The sequence below is a fragment of the Jatropha curcas genome, chromosome 7 (assembly GCF_041381405.1).
Source record: "Jatropha curcas cultivar XTBG-Jc1 chromosome 7, XTBG_Jcur_1.0, whole genome shotgun sequence".
NCBI lineage: Eukaryota > Viridiplantae > Streptophyta > Magnoliopsida > Malpighiales > Euphorbiaceae > Jatropha > Jatropha curcas.
In genome coordinates, this window is record NC_143157.1 from 6,082,081 (window position 1) to 6,094,516 (window position 12,436).

Consider the following 12,436-nt stretch of genomic DNA (forward strand, 5'->3'; position numbering starts at 1 on the left):
TGAAAATATAGAAGTACTGTTGTGTTATGATGATTATTTGGAGATGTTGGGAGTTTGGAGTTTAATTGGGAGTGTTTTGTATTCACATGTTTGGCGAGCTCAGTTTTTAAAGGGAAATTCTTACAGTATTTCTGTAGGATTTTTCCCAATCTATTTTTCAAAAAAGAAAAAAAAAAAACAAGAGATGGAAACGAAATGAAATGATTATCTAATAAATAAAAAAAACATATTACTCGCTAAACTTGTGAATACTCAATTACTTCTAATTCATAATCTAATTTTATGATTTGTATGTTAAGTTAAGACGGTGTCTCCGACACTGAATGTGGCATCCATCGTCGGGTCTCACGGGGAGCGTGGCGGAGGGTGTTACACCGGCGGGCTCGAAGAAGAAAAATAGTTAAACACGTGTATTATTTCAGCCATTGACTAATAGTCCAAAAATCAAAGTGATCGAGAATCTCGATCCACACTTTGTTAAAAATAGTTTATCATCACTAAGCCATTAGGGGTAAAATTTGAGTGTCTACAGTTTGCCCCCACTTTGAGGATATGTTGCTTTTTGAGCAAGATGTTGTCAAAGTGTAAAGTAGACGTGCAAGAAAGAACTATTTACCTAGTAGTTGCTGAGCTGCCGTGTCTAGTTGAGACAGAGTGGGTGTCCTTTGACTAGATTTGCTTTTGAATGGCTTAGATGGATAAAGTGCGCCATTTTGGCGGCCTTGGTGATGTGAGGTGCCATTTTGACGGTTGTAACTTAAATGCTCCACCTTGGGAGAGGATACGGAATGCGGGTGAACTACGCCATGGTGGTCGGCGGCTTCAATGGGTGTATGCCTTCTTTAAAGGGCTTAGGTGCCACTTGGGACGACTTGATTCTAAGATGCTCCACGGTGGGAGGTTGTCCTTTAGATGGGTGCTTTCTGGAGGACTTTAAGTGCCTTCTAGAGGACTTTAGATGCGCCATTTGGGATGACTTGATTTGAAATGCTCCGCTTGGGAGAGGTTTCTTTGGACGAGTGCCTTCCAATGGACTTTAGATGCACCACCTGAGACAGCTTGATTTGAAATGCTATACTTTGGGAGGTTGTACTTTGACGGGTGCCTTCTGGAGGACTTTAGGTGCACCACCTGGGACGACTTGATGTGAAATGCTCCACTTGGGGAGGTTGTCCTTTGGACGCGTGCCTCTAGAGGACTTTAGGTGCGCCACCTATGATATGACTGATTTAAAATGCTCCACTTAGGGAGGTTGTCCTGTCGACGGGTGCCTTCTGGAGGACTTTAGGTGCTGTTGACGCGGTCTTTAGGCCCCCACCTAATCCAATGATGATACGAGGATGCGGAATGATGGGTTAATGCTATCTAGAAGTCTTTTAATCCAAAGATTTAAATTAAAAAGATTTTAAGTGTCTGACTGGGCCAGAGCCGTGTCACACAGCTATGCAGGTGCGTGACGGCATTATAGCTGCACACGCAGCTCTGATGCAACTCAAATCTGCATGTAGTCGTAAAAAAATGACGACATGCCATTTTTTTATGCTGAACGACACGTAGTTATGGTACAACAAGTGAGCCGCGTCACGCGACTTACTAGATCCGTCACGCAGCTATGCTCTGTGACCTACTTCTGTAAATAGATCTTTTCTCACGTTTGAAAAAACTTTGGATGATTTTTTGGAAAAACCTAAAAATATTGTGCGCCATATTTTCCTCCAGAAGCTCTTTTGAGTTCGTTTGAAGGAAAATTGCCATTAGATATCAATTTTAGGTGAATTAAACCATAAAAGAGAAAAAAAATCAAAAGATAAAAGAACGAGCATTTGAATCCTTGTTGAAAAAGCTTCTGGAGCGCCTTAACCATCGTTCGTTAAGGCATTTAAGCCATTCACAATCCTCAATCTGAGGATTAGGTAATTTCTTTACACCTTTTGTGTTCCTTATTTATTGATTTATTTCACTATTGTTTTATTAATTTAATCTTAGTTAAATTGTATTTTGTTCATCCGTGGTCACTTTCGATTCTCTTAAAAGCATATTTAAATAAAAAATGATTTAAACAAATAATTTAAAACAGAGCTCGGACCAGAGCAGCTGCGTCAAGCAGCCAGTGGATCCGTAACGGATCTGGCAGATGCGTGACGGAGCTGTTCATGTCCAAAATGTTGTTTCTTTACCCAGAACAGTTGCGTCACGCAACTACTAGATCCGTAATGGATCTGGCAAATACGTGACGGAACTGTTCATGTCCAAAAATGTTGTTTTTCATGCCTGGTGTTCTGTTTTCCGAATTATGAACAGCTACGTCACGTAGCTATCGGTTGCGTCATGCAACTGTTCTTCCAAAGAAAAGCTGCGTGACGCAACTGTTCTAGGGTTCCAGAAACAATTTTTGTCCTTTCAAAAAAATAATAAATTTTGTACAAAATAAAATTTAATTTTTCCAATAAATCCGAAAATGACCAATTGTGAACAGATCACAATTTAATTAAGTTTATGTGATTTTATGTATTTATTTGTATGAATTTTGCAATTTTAGGTTGAATGAAAATGATATTTAATTTATATGCTTGTTAGTAATTTTGCATGTTTAGGGTTAAATTAAAAATAGAATGTGATTTAGATGTAAATAATAATTGTGCATGATTTTGCGTTTTGGTTTTGGGTTGAATTTAAATCGGGTAGAATGTATTTTTAGGTTCGGTTTGTCGCCCGCCTTTAACCATAAGGCAAGAGCGGGCCTTTTATTTATTTGATTTAATTGCTTTGGTTTGAATGATTTAAATGCGATATTTAGATTTGATTGGGACGATAAATAATTTTCCATATAGGAACTCGGTCCGATTCATTTGGGTTGTGTTTAAGTAAATATATAATTGGCTTTTCTAACTAAAATAAATTAGAAATCGTAGGTTAAAAGACGCCGAATTTTCTGGGCGTCGGCTTCCAACGGGCTAGCGTACCCAATTCCCTTACCCAGAATCGCATTATTGAGCTTGACCAGTCTTTTTTAATAATTTGGCCTTAAATAGAATTGGTTTTAAATGGAGTCATTTTTATAAATAAAATTGGAAACGGTCCCATTGCCGAAAAAATGGGTGGCGACTCAAAAATGTTTATAAGACCGATTTCTTGGCATCGTATCCAATAAAATGTTTGTCACCACTGTTTAAAATAAGATCACTTTTTCCATTAAAAACAAAAAGAGGCATTTTTCGAGTCGCTCGGGGGCGATACGAAATCAGATTGGCGACTCCGCTGGGGAGAGCACCCGCTAATCCTCGGTTATTTTAATAACTAGTCGGTTGCAATTAGGAATTAACTCTAAACCTACGTTTTCTACAAGTGGAAATAAAATTGGTTAGAAAGCCGTTAGGAAATTCTTTAATCGTCCTAGTTGTTTATTTACTTTCCTTTATTTTTCTAAGTTCTTGCATTCATACTGCATTTCTCTATTCTCACCACTTTCTACCCAAACTATCCCTCGATATCATTGTTAACTTTGAAGGTGGATCCAGCCTAAACCTTACGTTTTAGGCACATCCACCCGAGAATTAGCAATTTTACCTAACCGCAAGCCTAGTACCTTTAAAGGTGTGTCAAAAGGAGTAGGCCCACGTGAAAGCCCGAATCCTATTTGCGGAACCTGAACTTTGTAAGCCCAATGGACCAAAGCCCATGCATGTAGTCGAAAGCCCTAGTCACTTCCCCATAAGAAAAACCTGAGTCTATGTGCTGTTGTTCTGTCGCATTCATTTTGAGAATTTGTTTCGCCAATCTCAAAATCCCTGCTGGTTGTCGAGATTAGACCAAATCCTACAAAACAGATGTTGAAATTTCTACCAACGGAACTCGTGTGTGGGAGAGATAAGGTTGGAAGCATGCATTTCCGAACTCCCGTTCCCCTGCGTGTTATAAACTGTTCATATGCTGTGACATTCATGAATCACGTAATGTTTTTCGTTTCAGCCATGCATTATTAAGAGCTAATTTTCGATATGGACGTTTGATCTTGATTTTGAGAGTGGACCTATAATTCGTTTTGAATAACATGATGTAATCATTTATAGTGAATTAATACCCAAAAAAAAAGGGAGTTATAAGGGGGTTGCGATTCCTTTGAATTTTTACATTTCTCGCATTATTTGAAAGTAAGCGTGAGATTGGAAAAAATTTGTAATTAATCAGATCCTACTTGGGACCATCTGTTCCAAGGCAAAAAGTAAGGACACGAAAGCAAAAATAATAAGAAATATCCCACTTGGAAATTTTTCATTCCAAGGCAAAAATTAGGGACTCGAGAGAAAATAGTCGACTGTAAAATCCAAAAGGAACGGTCGACGACAGATAATGCCGGAAATGTTTGAAGACAAAGTAAACTATTGCTATGTTATTCATACCGAATTTTAGGTCCAGTCGTCAAAAACGAGATCTTATTTCCATACTGGTTATTAGCACATTAGATTTTGCATCATCTATGTGCCTCTATTTTTCATGCATACATAGAACCCCCTTTAACTTAGGTCCTTTTATCTGTCAGCCAAAATTGATCTGTCCCGGGAAATCACTTCGAGAGTTTGGCACCGACAGCCTGGTCAACGTCTGGTCAGAGTGTCCCTAATCCCGAGCATGCTTCAGTTTGTGGTCAGTTCAAGTTCGTCTGATTCGATTTCTGATTTAGATCGGTTGTAGTTGAGATGGCTGACAATACTGCGAATGAGACTAGTTTTTCTCTGGCCCAGTTAAGGGCTATAACTGATATTGAGAGCTATTTTTCTCTGGTTTTTCTCTCACCGACTTTTCTCTGGTACAAAGGGCTGGGTTGAATATTGAAGAGCTGTACAAAGAAGAGAGAAGAAAAGCCAAGGGTTTGGTAACTACCAGTCTTCCTACAGTGATCAGAATAGAAATGCTGGTAATATTGCTACGAACCAGTCGGGAAGTAGCAATACAGTTGGAGCTGTTAACGAGAAAGTGAGAAGGGAATTCACTGATTTGGGTAGACTTTAAGCACAGTTATGAGATCCTGCATCAGGAATGGTGTGTTGTCAAAGCTACCAATTGATCCGTCTAGGCCTATTCGAGGTAGGTTTGTTGACCAGGACTATGAGTATCATCAATGCAATGGTCATTCTACTGATAATTGCTTCCAGCTCAGGCATGCTATACAAGATTTGATAGATAGTGGGAAGATTGATACGAATCCGCCATCACTCATCCATGGAACTCAAGGGAGTAAGGAGAACAACATGAAAAATCCATTAGTGCTACCTAGTGGATCAATTACAAGAAGTCATGCAAAGAAATATGGAGCAACCATGGAGATCAAGAGAGCATGGATACCTCAACTTCTAATTAAGATTCGAGGACGAATCTTTTCGAGGAAAGGGGGAATGATACGGAATCGCTACCACTTAACCATAGATCTCAAGGAAGCATGGAGAACACCTAAGTTTCTCACATTAATGGACCACATGTTGAGATGGAATCTGAAATTCCAGCATATGACATGCCCTGGCCATACTAGAGCCTAACTTTGGCGTAATAAGTTAGCCCATTTTTGTTAGCTTTGAGTTGTAATGTTGTTAATGGGTTGGGCCACAATAAATTGGGCCACCCTTTTATTTTTATCCTTAGTTGGTTGGATTAATTATTCCTTATCCTTAGTTAGTTTGGATTAATTATTCCTTATCCTTAATTGTTTGGATTAGTTAGTCCTTATCCTTAGTTGGTTTGGATTAATTATTCCTTATCCTTAGTTGGTTTGGATTAATTATTCCTTATCCTAGATTTATTTAGATTTAGCTAATCTTTAGTTGATTTGGATTAGTTAACCAAATCCTTAAGTTGTTTAGATTTGCTAGTCATATCCTTAGTTGGTTTAGATTTGCTAAATCCTACTCCTTAGCTAACTCTAAATCCTTTAAGGATCTGGACCTCTTAGATTAGTATAAATAGCTTGTTATTTTGTAATTATTCACATTATTATTCAATCAATTAATACAAAGAGAGATCTTCTTCTTCATGCTTAGGCGTGTTCTTGCTTTAAAGGGTGTGAGATTGCATTCTTCTAATTGCATCAAGAATCAAGGTAAACTTATCAATTCTTTATGGCGTTTATCTTCTTTTACTCTATTATTGGTGTTCTTGCTTCTTTAAGCTTTGGGTGCCATAGAGGGGAGTTTATTTAGATCTTTGATCTCTTCCAAAACTTGTCATAGAGACCGGCACCCCGGCCGCCAATATGTCCATTTTTTTCTATAAATAGTGGCCCCGACCCTCCGTTTTCGGCACTCAGTCTGTGTTGACGGACGCTCCTTCTCCCTACGCTCTTTGCGATTCTTTACTGCTTTTCTTGCATTTTTTTTTAGTTTGATTTTATTGTTGTGATACTTGGTCACTTAAAATTAAATTAAAATTAATTCCTTAACGGAGGAGCTTAACCTGGAGTTAAGAAGCGGTCGACGATTAAATCAGGTACGTAAGTTAAACTTTTGCCTATTTAATTTTAGCACTTCATGCATACTTCTTTTCTACTCCTAATAATTCTACAACTGCATAAATGCATTCATACCATCATATAGGCAAGTAAATTGCCTCAATTAAATATGATTAAGCTAAATGCTCGGTTAATTAATAATCGTGGTATTAAAATTTAAATCCGACAATATTGGCTTAAAATATCTAGTCTTTCAATGGCTATGGTATGATTGCCTTTATTTCGAACAATTTTCGGCTTAAGTCCAATTAATCAATAATTGTGATCAAAAGGCCTTAATTAATCACGTTCTTTTGGCAACAACTTGCCTAAATCAACACATTTGGCTAAAAGCCTTTAAATAACCAAACTTTGGCAACAATTGCTTAAAATCAAAGTTTTGGCAAAATGTCTTAAAACTAAATCAATTTTAGGTTTTAAAACCTAAAAATCAATCATTTTGGCGACAATCGCCTAATCGACACTTTTGGCAATTATTGCCTAAATCACAAAAATCATTTTGGCTAAAAGCCTTAATTCATTTTTGGCAAGCAAATAAGTCCAATCAAACACATCTTTTGGCTGAAAACCATTAAATCAACACTTTTGGCATCAAATGCCTAAAAATCAATCAATTCTTTGGCAAAATGCCAAACAAAAATGCACAAAGCATACACACACTCATGCATAAAGCATCCCCTTCAAAGCCCTCTAAAAGAGGCCTATCGAACTACGTGGACTTTGATCTTCCATTCAAAACAGGAAGTACGTAGGCACGTTCGGGATTTCACCCCGGGCGGCAAGTCGAAATCACTATAAACATGTCATTCACCTGCAAAGCATTCAAGCATTCATTCATGGTTAGTTTATTCAGCATGACATAGTTTCGGGATCCATCTCGGGTTTGCACACCATGCCTTAATCATTGGGTTAATTAATCTAGTAACTAGGTTAATTAAAATTGGAGTCACTTAGGGTTTTTTCCTAGTTTACCCTAAAAAATTAAACAAGGTGGCGACTCTCACACATCACGTGCATTTCTTCCTTAGTCACATGCATTCGTATGCATTGATATTTGGGGAGGGTTCACAGTTTGGCGACTCTGCTGGGGATTGTAAATGTAATCTTTTTGCATAAGAAGACTACGATTGCTGCATAGACTAACCTGCCCTTCTTTAGGGCATTATTTAATAGCTTTGTTTTGCAGGGTACTCTAACACGAATCAAGTGTTCTTTCTTTAAGAATAATTGATTAGGAGACTTGAACCAAATTGACAAACTTGATTAAGACATTTAAACTTGTTGATTTATTTGCACGATCGAGAATCCTTTTCTCCATTGCATAAAAAATGAATTTCAAATGAATTTCTTCTCTTTCTGTTCAAACTTCTGAGTCTGGATAGCAAGTAGCGCTGATCGGCAGGTCTCTTGATTATGTCGACGGACAGCCAAAGCGTCCTCCCTGTTACCGCAAACCGCCCCTAATCCTTTTGGGGGTGGCCCATGGGTATGCGTACCGTCGGACCCATGTGAAACTCTTTGTTTCACATGTGGTTAGGTATATCCATACTCAAGGTTCAAGGGTCCCTTATAAGCCGATTCTCTATTTTGAGTCATAGCCTATAGAACCTATCCTTTAGGACTGTATGCACCCAATGATGTGAATCATATCATTAAACAGATTATGATGTGTTGTTATGCGCATTCATGACATATCATAAACATGGGGTAAACACAAAGAGAGCATGAAATACCCTTTTACTTTCAGTCATGCACAGTTGGACAAGAGAGTCAATTCACCTCACATCAGCTACCTGATACACTGATCACTGTACCTAATCCAGCTACCCTTATCCTTATAGGTGCCCACAATCCGAGTGCCTACCCAAGTGCCAGACACACCTACAGTGCTATCACCAGCTTCACCAGCTTCACCAGCTACACCAGCTTCGCCTACAACTCCAACAATCCTATCTGCACCAATGGCATCACTTGCTGATATCCAAACCCTCATTGAACAATTAGGGGCTAGAATGGAGGCCAGAATGGAGGCCAGAATGAATGAGGCACTAGCTGCCCAAAGGACCGCCCTGATAGCTGAACTGGGTAATGGGAATGGTAATGGAAATGGGGCTTCCGCTGGGGGAAGTGGACCTGCTGCCTCCAACCAGGGTCCTGCCGCTGAACCTACAAACCCTGCCCTAAACCTGGATGAGATGCCTTCTAAAACTGCCTTGAGCTGGAAGCTCAGAGAATGAGAGAGAAACTAGAGCTCCTAGAGAGGTCCATCACTGCTCTCAAAACCCACAAGGAAGTGGTGGACATGGACTCCTGTCCTTGTTCCCTGAAGCTAGGTTGCCAACTAAGTTCAAGATGCCCAACATGGACAAATTTGATGGAACCACTTGTCCTAAGACTCATCTGAAAATGTATGTAGGTGCTCTTAACCCATTTGGATTGAGCAGCGAGCTCCTTGCTCAGTTATTCCAACAATCTCTTACCGGTGCTGCATTGAGGTGGTTTGTCAGCTTAGACCGATCCAAAATGAAAACATGGGAAGACATCTGCAATGCATTCAATTCCCAATACCGCTATAACATGGAGGTGGATGTCACTCGAAGAGAACTAGAAACCACCAAGCAGAAAAACAATGAACCCTTTTCCTCATTCCTTACGAGGTGGAGGGCCAAAGCCGCCCAAATGATTAACCGGCCTTCTGAACAAGAGCAGGTAGACATAATAATAAAAAACCTGCAGCCTGTCTACCAACACCAACTACAGACTCAGTACCTACCAACATTCCAGTCACTCATTGCCACTGCTACGAAGGTAGAAGATCTGATTCAAATGGGGCAACTGAAAGAAGACTCAGGAACCTCAAAGTATAAGAAACCTAGCCAAACTGGCAAGGTCCACGAAGTGGCTAGCATCCCCCACGAATCCTTTACGTGTGGGGAACATGAGAAATAATAATCAATCATCCAGAAGAACCTATACTGATCTTGGGATGCCGATCCTTGTGGTATTCCGAGAAGCTGTCAAGGCCAACTACATCAAGCCTTTGGAAGCAAGGCCACCACCAAATCCATTACCGAGGAATTACAGGGTTGATGAATACTGTGAGTATCATCAGGGACATGGGCACAAGACTGAAGCGTGTTGGACGCTCAAGAACCGCATCCAGGACCTGGTGGACAACGGTTCAATTATTCCCAGAAGCAAGCCAAACATTAGTACTAACCCCTTACCAAATCATGGGGTAAATGCTATTATGGCTGATCAGGAACTGATCGATCCTTTCGAACTGTTCCTAGAAATGAATAACATCTGTGTTTTGGATTTGAATGACCTAGCCGGAGAACTTGATGCTATAACCAGGAGCGGGAGACAATATGAACCTTTAGTTTTGGACAAAATTCAAAATAAACCCTACCAGAGGGCAGAGGAGCCAAAGGAGGACCCGGTGCTGTCACAATTAAAAAAAGACACAAGCTAGGGTGTCAATCTGGGAACTTTTGGCATCATCCTTTCCTCATCGCCAAGCTCTTTGCAAGGCTTTGAGTCAACTTCAGACACCTGTGGAAGTTAGCCCTGAGGTGCTAGTATCCACCCTCACCCAATCATCTAAAACACGAAGCATCGGTTTCTCTGATGACGATTTGCCCAACGAGGGAGGCAGTCATAACAATGCTCTTTATGTCACTGTTCAGACTCGAGACAAAACCGTGCCCATGGTTCTCATTGATAATGGGTCGGCGCTGAACGTCTGCCCACTGAGAGTAGCCAGCTGTCTAGGGTTGGAAGAAACTGACTTCACTCCCTCGGACCAGATAGTGAAGGCCTATGACAGCACCCGAGGGAAGTGGGGGTTGCTACGCTAAAGTTAACGGTTGGGCCAGCTGTGATGGAAGTCCCCTTCCAGGTAATTGATGTACCGACTAGCTTCAACCTGCTTCTGGGCCGACCATGGATACACCACACTAAGGCAGTACCCTCGTCCTTGCACCAAAAGGTCAAGTTTCCATATGAGGACAAAGTTATTACCATTCAGGGAGATGACTACAATCAACTCAAAAGCCAAAGGGCCAGCCTCTTTGAGGTCAACCCTGAAACTGCCAACCTACCCCTCTCGGGATTTCAGTATGACACTGTGCAGTTCATAGAAGGAAAGGCTGCAAACTCTCGAATTCTCTTTGATTTCGGGATAGTGCAAACAAACTGCATAGTGCCCTTGATGCTTAAGATGTCCTATCTGCCAGGAATGGCTATGGCCAGATCCGGGAAAACATACCCCAAACTGCAAGCCTGGGAGTGTCCGGTGAATGAGGGAACCTTCAGACTGGGCTATGAACCAACTAATGAAGACCGTGCCAAGAGAACCAGAGGGGGAAGGAAAGAGAGTGTGTGAACCCCTTCCCCAAATGTCATAGGCATGTGATGCATATGAGAATGAAGAAGAAATACAGTGATGTGTGTGAGTCACCACCTTGTTTAATTATTTTAGGGTAAACTAGGAAAAAACCCTAAGTGACTCCATTTTTAATTAACCTAGTTACTAGATTAATTATCCCAATGATTAAGGCACAATCTACGAACCCGAGATGGATCCCGAGACTATGTCATGCCGATAAACTAACCGATGAATGAATGCTTTGCAAGGTAAATGATGGATTAATGAAATGTTTGAGTGATTTCGACTTGCCACCCGGGGTGAAATCCTGAACGTGCCTACGTACTTCCGTTTGAATGGAAGATCAAAGTCAACGTAGTTCGATAGGCCTCTTTTAGAGGGCTTTGAAGGTGTATGCTTAATGCATGAGTGTGTATGCTTTGTGCATAAGTGTGTATGCTTTGTGCATGTGTATGCTTTGTGCATGTTGTGGTATGCTTCGTGCATGAGTGTGTGTATGCTTTGTGCATTTTGTTTAGGCATTTCTCCAAAGATTGATTGATTTTTAGGCATGTTGCCAAAAATGTTGATTTTAATGGCTTTTAGCCAAAATGATTTGATTTAGGCAATTGTTGCCAAAATGTGCGAATTAGGCGATTGTCGCCAAATGGTTGATTTTACGGTTTTAAGCCGAAAATGTTGATTTTAAGGCATTTTGCCAAAAGATTGATTTTAAGCGATTGTTGCTGAAAATGGTTGATTTTAGGCCTTTAGCCAAAAGGTGTTGTTTTAGGCAATTAGTTTGCCAAAAATGTGCGATTTAGGCGATTGTCGCCAAAATGATTGATTTTAAGGCCTTTGGCCAAAATGTTTGTTTTAGGCAATTAGTTTGCCAAAATGTGCGATTTAGGCTTTAATGCCACGATTATCGATTAATCGGGCGTTCGAGCTTAATCACAATTTATTGTCGAGACGTGATTGATTAAGGCTTTTAGCCACAATTATTGATTAATTGGACTTAAGCCGGATTTGTTCGAAATAAGGCAATTGAACCGTAGTTATTGATTAACTAGGCTCTTTTAGCCAATATTGTCGGATTTAAACTTTAATACCACGATTATTGATTAACCGGGCATTTAAGCTTAATCAAATTAATTAAGGCAATTTATTTACCAAAAATAATGACGTGGATGCATTTATGCAATTGTAGAATTATTAAGAGTAGAAGAGAAATATGCATGAAGTGCTAAAATTAAATAGACAGAGTTTTGTTTACATACCTGATTTAATCGACGACCGCTTCTTAACTCCGGATTAAGCTCCTCGCTTAGGAAATATTAATTAATTTTAATTTGTTTAATTTTAATGTCCAAATATCACAAAAAAATGCAATAAAAATTAAATTAAATGCAAAAGCGGTAAAGAAAACGCAAGGAGCGTGAGGGAGAAGGATTCGTCCGTTAACACAGATCGGGGTGCCAGAAAATAGCTGAAAATGGTCTATTTATAGGCCATTTTCGGGTCCAGGGCGGTAGGTGCCGCCTGGCTCGGCGGCAGCTGCCGCCCAA